Source organism: Ovis canadensis, chromosome 6 (genome assembly GCF_042477335.2).
Source record: "Ovis canadensis isolate MfBH-ARS-UI-01 breed Bighorn chromosome 6, ARS-UI_OviCan_v2, whole genome shotgun sequence".
Lineage (NCBI taxonomy): Eukaryota > Metazoa > Chordata > Mammalia > Artiodactyla > Bovidae > Ovis > Ovis canadensis.
The window spans coordinates 59,835,767-59,848,218 of NC_091250.1; the positions used below are offsets into that span (position 1 = coordinate 59,835,767).

The 12,452-nt window shown below is 42.9% G+C and overlaps 1 non-coding gene across 1 annotated transcript; it reads left to right on the top strand.

Annotated features, from left to right (window-relative positions):
• Positions 1–9,916: 9,916 nt before the first annotated feature.
• On the top strand, positions 9,917–9,988 carry TRNAC-GCA (transfer RNA cysteine (anticodon GCA)). Its single transcript has one exon. It is a non-coding gene; the product is annotated as a tRNA-Cys (tRNA).
• The last annotated feature ends 2,464 nt before the right edge of the window (positions 9,989–12,452 follow it).

The window sequence follows — 12,452 nt, forward strand, 5'->3', positions numbered from 1 at the left end:
AAAGCATTGAAGAGGTAAGTGATAAAAAACAATGGAAAGTGTGGGAGAGATAGTATGTTCAAATCAAAACCAGCATTCTAGTTGCCACATGGGGTCCAGTGGAGGGTGTGGGCCAGAAGATCCTTCTAGTGGATCTGATGGACAAATGCGGACTTAGGGCTACTCTCTTCACTGGCTCAGCCATGCAGACCTCAGCTCTGCAGGGCAGCCGTTCCTGTCACCTCTTCTGTGCACAGACCTTGCAGTGACATCCTGGGAGCAATATCCAGAGAATGAGGTCAGAATATTCAATAGACGTTCCTGCCGCAGATGGTAGAGAACCAGAAATAAAGCAGGACAGATGAGGGGCCCAGAAATGCACAAAGAGAGGAGGGAAGCATGGCCCAAGCAGTCTGCCTGGTCTCCCTGGGTTGGGAGGTTATGTGAAAAGCCTGGACCCTCCCCTGAACTTTCTGAGTCCACCTACTGAATCATTAGCATGGTCCCCGTTAGATGCATTGAGTTGGGGAAGATACAAGTTTACTTGAAGCCTGAAGAAAAAGAGCTCTTTATTTAGAAGGTACTCAAAGGGTCCTTAGGAGCTTTTTTTTTCCTTCGCAGATATCGACTTACAAACCGATCCTACTCCACTGGTTGGAATATATCTATTTTCAGTCCTTGTACCTCTGCGTATGAATTGCGATTTGATGAAGCCATATGAACAACTAATAAAGTCTCAGTGTAAAAATGCTAGATGCTCTCAGGAAGGGAAAACATAAAACTTCAATCCATGGTTTATTAAAATCCCTAGGTGAGCACAGTTTACAAAGCTAAACGCCAATACCTATAATCCACTACCATGATAATATTAGCCATAGAGTAACTGCTATCTCTAGCTGCATTCAAGTTTGGTTGCCCTTCAGAGGTACTAAAATCTAACTCCTAATTGCTTTTTATATAAAAAATAGTCTTTGATTGACAGAATCTAATCACTAGAAGGGCAGCAAACAAAAGCTGGGCAAAGCACAGTCCTTGTTAATTTTTTTTTCCTTGCAACCTCTATAAGCATCTGATCACACAGTTGTGCAATTATTTGCTAACTGAAGATGTTATTATTCTGTTACTGTCTTAGAAAAATAGTAACCTTTCTCAGCCGAGATAAAAATATGTGGGCTCTTTTCCTGCAGTTTATATATCTTAAACCTTAGGCCATTTTTATAGCAGCTTTATTCTCAACTCTCCCACCATTTATCTTTCCATTTTCTGCAAAGGCTAGTTTACTTAATACAGGAAGACCTTCACATAACTTTCTGGCATTAATTATTTTGGTGGCACAATCTCCCGTGTGAAATATTTGCTGCAATGTGTCCCGCAGCCTATTAAAAAAAAAAAAAAGTGAAGGGAAAAAATGGAAGGCGAAACACTTCTGATGATTATTCACTATGTTACAAGATTTTTACATAATTAATTGAGAGTGTGATTGTAAAACATAGAGTCTGTCCTATATAGCTTTGTATTAGTAAGCAAACAGGAATATTTTGAAACTATATCTTCTAGTAAAGGAAGCCAGTAAGGTAGAGTGATGAAGATTCTAACACACCTTTCTTTCTGAGATCAGGATCTGATCCTGCTCTTGTCAGAGGTGTCCTCTGGTGAGGGCGTGATAATTATGAAGCACCATGAGTGACATTAAAACAATCCACCCTGAAATGAAAACCAATAAGCAGTTCTGAAAGATCAGCCCGCTAGGATGACTAGCAGTGAGATGCTGCACTTTTTTTGGGCAGACGATGTATTGCTGGCTTTTCCCTTCTCACTCTCCTCCTCGTTGACTACAAACAACTCTCTGTAAACTTCCATTCTGAGAAGAAGTGAAGTGGGTAAAACACCGACTGGGTCAATATTTTTAAGGGACAGCTCTGGGTTTAACTCGACCGGAGAGAAACTGACAAGATCTCTGTTCCAGACATAACACTCGAGTCTGTTTTGGAAGCAGCCACAGCGTGTCCTGCAAACAGACTGTCACTCTGGTCCAGCTACGGGGCCTTCCACTGTCATTGTTCCCTCCATCAGGACTATCCGGGAACTAAGCTGGCTGAAACCTATCAGTTCACACTACTGGTGCATGCAGATGCACCAGTACCTCCTCCCCCAATCCCTGCCCTGCCCTCCTCTCCTCCTTAGCAGGTAGAAAACGCAGAGACCACACTGCCAGGCACCCAACACAGTGTCTGACACATAGAGAACCCTAAGAGTAGGTTCATTGATTGGCTGGCTAAAAAAACAAGTCAAAGCAAGATGTTAGAAGGCTCTGATGGTTCAAGGAGTAGCTCTGGTATTAGCCAAATCTGAGGTCAAATTACGGTCACTCGCCTTATTAGTCCTAATTGTTGGGCACATCTATAACTTCTGCAACTTTAGTATCTTCATTTACAAAATGGGTGTGATCATAGTACATACTTCATAGAACTGCAAATGAAAAACTCATTCATATGTCAACAAACTACTTACCTCAGTACCTGAAACGCAATAGACCACTCAATAAATACAAACTTTCAAGGCAGTTTTGTTCAGGTTAGAAGAGTTAAAGGGGAGCAACTCAGAAACACCCTGAAAAGTGTAATTTAACATTGCTGCCATCATTTCTTACCTCACTCAGTCCTCATGGCTAAGCCATGCATTTAACAAGTATTTATGAAATGACTATCCTATCCTTCTTCTGAAAAACATTTACTTCTGCTTTACTGACTATGCCAAGGCCTTTGACTGTGTGGATCACAACAAACTGGAAAATTCTGAAACAGATGGGAATACCAGACCACCTGACCTGCCTCCTGAGAAATCTGTATGCAGGTCAAGAAGCAACAGTTAGAAATGGACAGAGAACAACACACAGGTTCCAAATTGGGAAAGGAGTACGTCACAGCTGTATATGGTCACCCTGCTTATTTAACTTATATTCAGAGTACATCATGTGAAATGATGGGCTGGATGAAGCACAAGCTAGAATCAAGATTGCCAGGAGAAATATCAATAACCTCAGATATGCAGATGACACCACCCTTACGGCAGAAAGTGAAGAAGAACCAAAGAGCCTCTTGATGAAAGTGACAGAGGAGAGTGAAAAAGTTGGTTTAAAGCTCAAATTCAGAAAACGAAGATCATGGCATCCGGTCCCATTACTCATGGCAAATAGATGGAGAAACAATGGAAAGAGTGAGAGACTTTATTTTTGGGGGCTCCCCAATCACTGCAGATGGTGACTGCAGCCATGAAATTAAAAGGCCCTTGCTCCTTGGAAGAAAAGCTATGAGAAACTTAGCATATTAAAAAGCAGAGACATTACTTTGCAACAAAGGTCTGTCTAGTCAAAGCTATGGTTTTTCCAGTAGTCAAGTATGGATGTGAGAGTTGGACTATAAAGAAAGCTGAGCACAAAAGAATTGATGCTTTTGAACTGTGGTGTTGGAGGAGACTCTTGAGAGTCCCTTAGACTTCAAGGAGATCCAATCAGTCCATCCTAAAGGAGATCAGTCCTGAATATTCATTGGAAGAATTAATGCTGAAGCTGAAACTCCAATACTTTTGGCCACCTGATGTGAATAACTGACTCATTGGAAAAGACCCTGATGCTGGGAAAAATTGAAGGTATGAGGAGAAGGGGATGAAAGAGGATGAGATGGTTGTATGGCATCACCAACTTGATGGACATGAGTTTGAGCAAACTGCGGGAGTGGGTGATGGACAGGGAGGCCTGGTGTACTGCAGTCCATGGGGTCGCACAGAGTCAGACACGATTGAGCAACTGAACTGATCCTTCTTCTGAGAAAGCTGTATTGACTGGAGCAAGATTTCTACCTTCTATATTCTATATTCTATATATATTCTATATTCTAGTGGGACAGACAGACAGATTTAAAACACACACACACATATCAGGAAATTTGTAATGTGTCAGAAAGCATTGATGCCCAATAATTAATCATTCATTCATTTCCTGTATGTTTATTTAGGATTGCTTTTTACAAATCATTGAGCATATGTAACATTTTTTCTGATCATAGGATAATAAGTTTTGATAAATATATACCTAAAATATCAAGAAATGAAAAGAAATAAGAAATTAGAACTGCCCACACAGCCTCCTCAGAACACACAGCTTCCCCATAACATTTACCCAACGAGCAGAGAAGTGCTGGAAATTAGGACTACTGAAAATTCCAGTCTTGGGCAGGGTCTCCAAATAGCCAAACTAAGATCTTGGGTTTAGAATAACAGAGTCCCCATGAGTGTTCATTTTCACTTGGCATCATACAGAAATGCAGAAAACTGCTCCGAACCATCTGTTCAACTATAATAATGAGGGGTAGTGGGTTTCTCTCGGGTGTGTGCTGGGATGGATGATTAGCTGGTAGCGGAAGCTGGACCCTGAAGTTTGAAGAGCATGGAAGTGGCCACCATTATCCTGGTGAAAGATAGAACTCCAGGGGGCACCCCTTCTTTTTCCTTTAGGCTATGAAATAAGGAACCTGAATACTAGTAGACTACAAAGTAGGGGCATCCTTTTTCACACAAAAGTCAAAACTTTCCACCCCTTCCCTCTAGAACTCATGGGTAAATGTATCCACGTAGAGACTACCATTCACCATCGGTTTCTCAGGTTAAAGTCTTTCCTAATAATTTTGCTGATTGACTGACTCGGCTGTGCTGTGTCTTGACTGTTGTGCAGGCCTTTCTCTAGTTGCTGTGCTGGGGCTTCACGTTGCTCTGGCTTCTCCTGTTGGAGCGCACAGGCTCTCGGGCTCTCAGGCCTTAGTAGTTGCCACACGTGGACTCAGTAGTTGCGGCTGCCAGGCTCTAGAGCACAGGCTCAGGAGCTGTGGCCATGCGCACGTTTGCTCTGAGGCAGGCGGGATCTTCCGAGACCCCACTGAATCCACGGAACTGGATTCAGGGGCTGCATCCATGTCTCCCGCATTGGCAAGCAGATTCTTTACCACTGAGCCACTAGGGAAGCCCTCTCCGGGTAAAGTTGTGATGGAAAAATACAGCAGCAGGCATACGCTCATGGACTCAGGCACATGGGGACTCATACACACTCTACAGCAAATGCATACCGGAGACTCTCATCCAAGCTGACAGAGCATTTCACTCCCACACTCGGACAGTGAACAAAGTTCAAGCCCAGGAGAGAACACACCAAAGTCCCTTGGCTTTCTAGTCTGTGAACTCTGGGGGTCACCCAGGGTCATCTGAACACTGCACAGAAACTGCTCTTTTGTATCCACAAGGTCCTGCTAGAATTTCCTTCTCATCCACCTTCTCTGACCCACAGTCACTACAGCCAAAGGTAACAACTCTAGCTCTTTCACATTCAAGACCAAATTCAGTCAGCTCAGAGCCTACCAGAAACAGCAGCAAGAGGCTAAACTACCACAAGCAGCTTCCAGTGGAACGCTGGCAACCCACACCACTTGTGCACAAGTATCGCTCTTTAAGGACTACTGGCATCAGGTGATATATCATTTATTCTGGAGGCTATCAGTTCGTGAAGGTATGGGAAAACTGCCAGCTCACCTGAACTGCAGTTATGAGTAATAACAAGGGTTATAATTGACATTCACATTCTGTTTTTAAGTTAATGAGGTATCTAACATGAGATCCGGCAAAAAGGCTTTTTGTGCACATAACCTCCTGCTCCCTATAATAGAAATCTGGGTTTCAATTATACCTTTCATGCTCATAGGGACACTGTTGTGTCCTATGAGTGATAGAGTGTGTCTTCACAAATGCAGCTGCCGTCAAGTGCCCAGTGAGTCTTAGAAAACAGGAAATATTTTTGTGAAGAGTGTCCAGGGTGGTTAAAGCTGAAACCGCCTATATATGTGGAAATGAGCCTTCAGGGAGAAAAAGTTTACTGTGAACCAGCCAACTCATTGGGCAGCACAGAACTGATCATTTCTTGGTGAAGACAGTATTAGAGAAACTTAGGGCTCAGCTCTTAGTGGCTGACCTAACCATCAGGACATAAGACTCATAATCAGGACAATCAGACTGGACATGGGGTCTCTCTGGTTCACTCTTAGCAACCCCTCCATGCTCCCACTTCAGAAAGCATCTCCCTGGACTTCTACACTGGGAAGGCCCTATGGCCATTGCCAGCCCATGTAGATTGTCCTCTTCCCCCTGCCCCAGACTCTTGATGACCTGGAAATGCTCTCTTCTACTGCTCTGAAGTCCTGCTTTACAACACTTTCAAGATCTGAATCACTTGTCTTGAACTCAGGCCTGGCTGACCACTTAGCCTCCAAAGCCCATTATTGTGCCTGAACCTGGTAAAATATCAAAAAGGAGAGTTGGCCAAAGCCTCATGAAATCTTTACTTGTTCAGATGGTGAGACGGGAAGGCAGGCTAGTGAATGAGACACTCTCCTGGGGGGGAGGGGAGGTGCAGTATATATATATATATATATATATACACACACACACACACATATATACACATACATACTGTACATTGAAAATATCCAGTGAATCCCACTGGACTATCAATGAATTCATTTGGAGCTCTGCTTTAATGAATGGGAAACAATGCTCTGTGATTGAGCAATCATTTCAATGTAAACACTCTGTTCTCTCTACTTTTTTGTTTTTATAGATGCAATCACACAATTAATCTTACTAGAAAACCCTTTTAATGGTGAGATTCATTCACTGAGCCTCCAACTTTACCTGAGTATCCCTAGAGGCCAAATCCTGAGTTTGGAATGTGGACCCAACAGAGAACAAGAAGGTGATGGCTCCCACCCTGGCTGAATTTATATTCCCAATACTCACCTATTCTAAATAGTAGAGTATGGGTTAGTTAACTTTTATTATGCCATGCATTGGACAGTACAAAATTTTCCTGAAGGTATATCCAGTTTCAAATCCAGTTCAAGGTGTGCTGAAAAATCAATAAATTCTTAATCTCTCCATTTTTTTCTTCTGCTAAATTCTGTCATCTAACTCTGGTTCAAGCACCACTTCTCATGCGCTTTCCATCCCCCTAGACACAACGCGTCTCCCTATCCTCCTCTCTTTTGCCTCTTTGTACTCGTGGTTGTACTATCAAAAGTCCATGAGTGATCTCTTTGCATGGTTGCTGCCCTAATAGATATAATCTCCCTGGGGGCACGGTTCAGCCTCCTAAGATGGTCCTCTTCCAGGGCTCCAGAGCATAAAATTGCAAAGAAAATGACTTAAAAGACCAAAGCCCATGTTCTCAAGGATTCCCTCACTGTCCTCCCGTGAATTCCGTCTTTATCCACCCACACACACAATCGCCAATACCATTCCTGCTAGAGCAAGTTCAATAAATGATTAATATTTGGCAAAAGGCAAGGCAATAATTTGCACATCCCATGCCTGGACATTTAGTCAGTCAATTCGTACCTAAGAAAGTCACAGTTGTGAGGCACTGCTAGGGCGCCAAGAATTAATTACCCCCAAATAAGTTCTTGGTGGGGAACCAAGTTTTCCTCATCAACATTCAAGGCAGATGCCACCACACAAAGGGAAAGAGGAAGAAAAAGCCCAGATGCCTGAACAGGAAAGAACATTTGAAAAGAGAGCAAGGAAATAAAAGAAGTATATTATGGCAGCCACACGCCTTTTTCCACACACAAAGCTATAGGATTATGTTTTTTTAGAGAACAGCCCAAGACCCCACTCCTAGCATCAAGTGTCTGATGTTTCCAAACCAAGAATCAGCTAAATATTTTTTTTCCTGAAAAGATAACTTCTCCCTGTTGCAGTAACAGAATGAAACACATAGGAGTAAAGCCGAGCTCAGATATGGGGGCAAAAGCAATAGCTGAAGCCAGCATGAACACGCGGTCTGTCTGTGCCTGGACGGCTTCCTGGGGATGGGATGAAGCAGGAGGGTGGAGGCACGGACGGCAGCAGACATAGGTGCAGTTAGACCTGCCATCTAAAAATACAGATCTTGTTATGTTTGTTTTCTATTGTTTTATAACCAGTGACCAAAGCTTTAGCACACGCTGGGCATATCTTGGCTGGGCCCTCTGCTCATGGTCTTAGGAGGCTGCAGTCAAGGTGCTGGCCAGGTTGTCTGCTCAGCTGGAGCTCAAGTCCTTCCCAAACTCAATCAGACTGTTGACAGTCTTTAGTTTTCTGGTATTTTAAGACTGAGACTCTGAGTACCTAGGAGTCATTCCCCTCCATAGGCAGCTGACAGTGCATCTGGTCCTATCATCAAGGCCCTGATAGGATGTCTGTCTCTGCGGCAAGAACCCAGCCTTCCTTTAAAGCCTCTCACCTGACTGAGTAAGACCCACCCAGAATAACATCTCTGCTAATTAATTCAAAATCAATAGATTTGCCCCCTTGGAGTGGGGCATGGCAACCCACTCCAGTATTCTCGCCTGGAGAATCCCATGAACAGTGGAGCCTGGTGAGCTGCAGCCCATAGGGTTGCAAAGATTCAGACATAACTGAAGCAATTTAGAAGCATATATGAAATAGATTACTCGTAAGGACCTAGTGTATAGCACAGGGAACTCTACTTAATACTCTGTAATGACCTATATAGGAAAAGAGTCTAAAAAAGAGTGGGTATATGTATAACCGATTCATTTTGCTGTTCCCCTGCAACTAACACAACACTGTAAGTCAACTATGCTCCAATTAAAAAACAAAATCAACTGATTTGGGACCTTAACTACATCTGTAAAATCCCTTCACTTTTGTCTTATAATGTAACCTAATCTCAGAAGTGGACTCCAGGAGTTGGTGATGGACAGGGAGGCCTGGTGTGCTGTGGTTCATGGGGTCACAAAGAGTCGGACATGACTGAGCGACTGAACCGAACTGAACTGAATCTCAGAAGTGACGGCATCTTATTCACACATATTAGCTACATTCAAAGGGGTGGGATTATTTTGGGCACACACACCAAGGTGTGGAAATCTTGGGGCCACCATGAGATTCTGTTTACCACAACATCTCAATTCTCTCTTGACATTTCCAGCCCCCAGTCAATTTTCTAGCATAGAAGGAAACAAGTGGTTGGGAAGAGAGGAAAGAATCTATTCTGTGATCATAGTTACTGGGCTAAACCATACAAAATCAATAGTTCATTTTTTGGCCAATACAAATAGACACAGTGAATGGGTGAGAATGTGTGTATGCATATATGTACATATACCTACATAGATAAAATCAGATATAGGTATTGGTATAGATGAAATAGATAGAGATGAAAGTGAATCCATTTTGTTTTCATGAAGTGAAGTCTCCTAAAGCAATCTCTCTCCGGGGCACCCATGAAAACTCTTTTCAGTTTGGTGCTTATCATGTGTATTTAAGATTTCAGTAGTTTTATGGGTAAAATAGTTGGTATTTACTCTCCCTTCTAAAGGATTTTTTTATCTTCATTTTTGCAGTAACTAAGGAAAGGAGAAACCAGGAAAAGCTCATTCCAAATCAGGTTTTCACTTCTGGGTAAAGCTTTTTCCATGACTGACTACATCTTCAGCAACACTGAGCTATTCTCAGTTCACAGTGGCATGCGTGAGCCTGCGTGTGTGTGAGTGTGATGTCCTCATGTGTACGTACACTTGGGAGACTCTGGAAGGAAATGCCTCTAAAGTCCTTGTCACTTCTGACAGATGAATTAAGTCAGGTCCAAAAGGCAATCTGTACAACTCATACAAAGTTGCACAGAGAAAGCCTCACCTAAAGCAAGAAAACAGCGCAAAACTAAACTGGTGTTCATTTTGTAAGGTGGCAAAACTTCAAAAAGACACCGTAAATGAACTTAGAGTAAACATCCCAGGTTCAGTGCCAAGAGCATCTAAAAGAGGTGAGATTGGCATCTGTGGACAGCACAAAGGCATGAATTGTTTGCAGGCTGATAAGACATCACACATGGGCTTCCCTGGTGGCTCAGACGGTAAAGCGTCTGCCTGCAATGCAGGAGACCCAGGTTCGATCCCTGGGTTGGGAAGATCCCCTGGAGAAGGAAATGGCTACCCACTCCAGTACTCTTGCCTGGAAATTTTCATGGACTGAAGAGCCTGGTAGGCTACAGTCCATGAGGTCGCAAAGAGTCAGACATGACTGAGCAACTTCAATTTCACTTTCAAGACACCACACAAATATGTGATCCTCTAGACGTTCAGTGGGTAAACCCACTGCCAACAGAGTGGTACCATAAGCTGTGATGTTTGCAGTAGGAATAGGAAATCATGAACCCCAAAGGTCAGAATTTCACCAATTATTTACAAGGAAACAGTGTGTCAATGTTCTTATAGTCAGAAACCATTGTTTGAGTTCAATTTTGTTGGAAACATGAATTACAATAAGCATCACCAATACCTGGAATTATTTCAAAGGTTCGTGGCAAGTGAAAACTGAACTTTTACTAAAAAGCTGGATGACAGTGTCATTTGACAGGAATTAAGAAAAGGTGGAAGGCAGCTCTTAAATAAATGTTTGATCTCAACAGCCAAATCTAACCCCAGTTTTCTCAATGACTTCATGTATGACCAAAAGCAGGTGGTTTTGCCTCTCTCTCTTGGCTTCACAAACATATATAGAAGTGTTCATTCATCTAACAAACATCTGCTGAATGCTAAGCATAGGTTGGGACTGGGGTGCTCTTGGCATATTCAGGGAGATCAGGACAGCCAGATCTGAGGGGCAACAACAGGGAAAAGTTACCAAATATTTGTGGGGAAAAGGAAAATTCAGATCAGTTCAGTTCAGTTGCTCAGTTGTCTCTGGCTCTTTGCGACCCCATGAATTGCAGCACGCCAGGCTTCCCTGTCCATCACCAACTCCCAGAGTTTACTCAAACTCATCTGCATCGAGTCAATGATGCCATCCAGCCATCTCATCCTCTGTCGTCCCCTTCTCCTCCTGCCCCCAATCCCTCCCAGCATCAGAGTCTTTTCCAATGAGTCAACGCTTCACATGCGGTGGCCAAAGTACTGGAGTTTCAGCTGTAGCATCATTCCTTCCAAAGAAATCCCAGGGCTGATCTCCTTCAGAATGGATTGGTTGAATCTCCTTGCAGTCCAAGGGACTCTCAAGAGTCTTCTCCAACACCACAGTTCAAAAGCATCAATTCTTCGGTGCTCAGCCTTCTTCACAGTCCAACTCTCACATCCATACATGACCACAGGAAAAACCATAACCGTGACTAGACAGACATTTGTTGGCAAAGCAATGTTTCTGCTTTTGAATATGCTATCTAGGTCGGTCATAACTTTCCTTCCAAGGAGTAAGATATGACCCCATAAAAGATCACCTTCCAAATCCTAGAACTGTGAATAGTTGTGTGTTATTGAATACTAGACATGCACCAACAGAATTTTAAAGTTCTTTCAACTTTCATTTTGGTTCAGATTATGATAAAACATATTTAAGTTCATTGCATGACCTCCTAATCTTTAAAAAGATGAATAACACATCTGAAAAATACCAGAGAACAAATTATACCAATAAGTCTAAATGGCTGATCGACTGAAATAGCAGTGACCTCAAATAACCTTAGAAGCTGTTCATAACAGCTGTCAACATTCTCTTTCTAGAGTCCAGCCTACATATAAGCTGAGGACTCATTTGAGGGATAACTAAAAGTGTGTTTTTGTTAGTCACTAAGTGGTGTCCAACTCTTGTGTGACCTCATGGACTGTAATCCACAAGGCTCCTCTGTCCATGGAATTCTCCAGGCAAGAATACTGGAGTGGGTTGCCATTCTCTTCTCCAGGGGATCTTCCTGACCCAGGGATTGAACCCAGGTCTTCTGCATTGCAGGCAGATTCTTCACCATCTGAGCCTTCAGGGGAGCCCAAACTAAAGGTATCTCCTCTTATTGGTCCAGCAATCACAACCAGAACTCCCAATGTTCCCATGTCTTTTGGAGGAGGAGAAAGGAGGGTTCTGGGAGAGGAAATTACATGAGCAGGAAGGAAGGGAACAGGAGTGGTAAAGTCACATGACTGCTGAGACCAGGGAGGGAACAGAGATGAACGAAGACCCCAAAGATTGGGAAAGACTATGATGCACTGAGGACGGGAGCTGCTCCCTCTCCACTTCAGCTCACTACTGCCATGTGGCGAGGAATCCAAGATGGTTCAATCTTCTGAGATCCAACTTTTCAAGAAAAACCTTGAGGTCCTGGCAACAAATAAACTTTTGAACAATATTTGAATCAAAGCAAACCACTAGGTAGCCAGTTGAGATCTCTACCAGTGGATTGCAAAGCACTGAAAATTTCATCTCCTAATACTATTCATGAAATTATCATGATATATAATTCCTGATGGCTAAAAGGGCTCTGAGAAAATGAATAATGAGGGTAAACTTTTTGAGAAAACTAAGATCTTCATGGTAGGGGATGGGATTGGAAGAGTAAAGAGGGTTTTGTACATAAAAGATAAAAATGGTATACATCAGAATGCAGA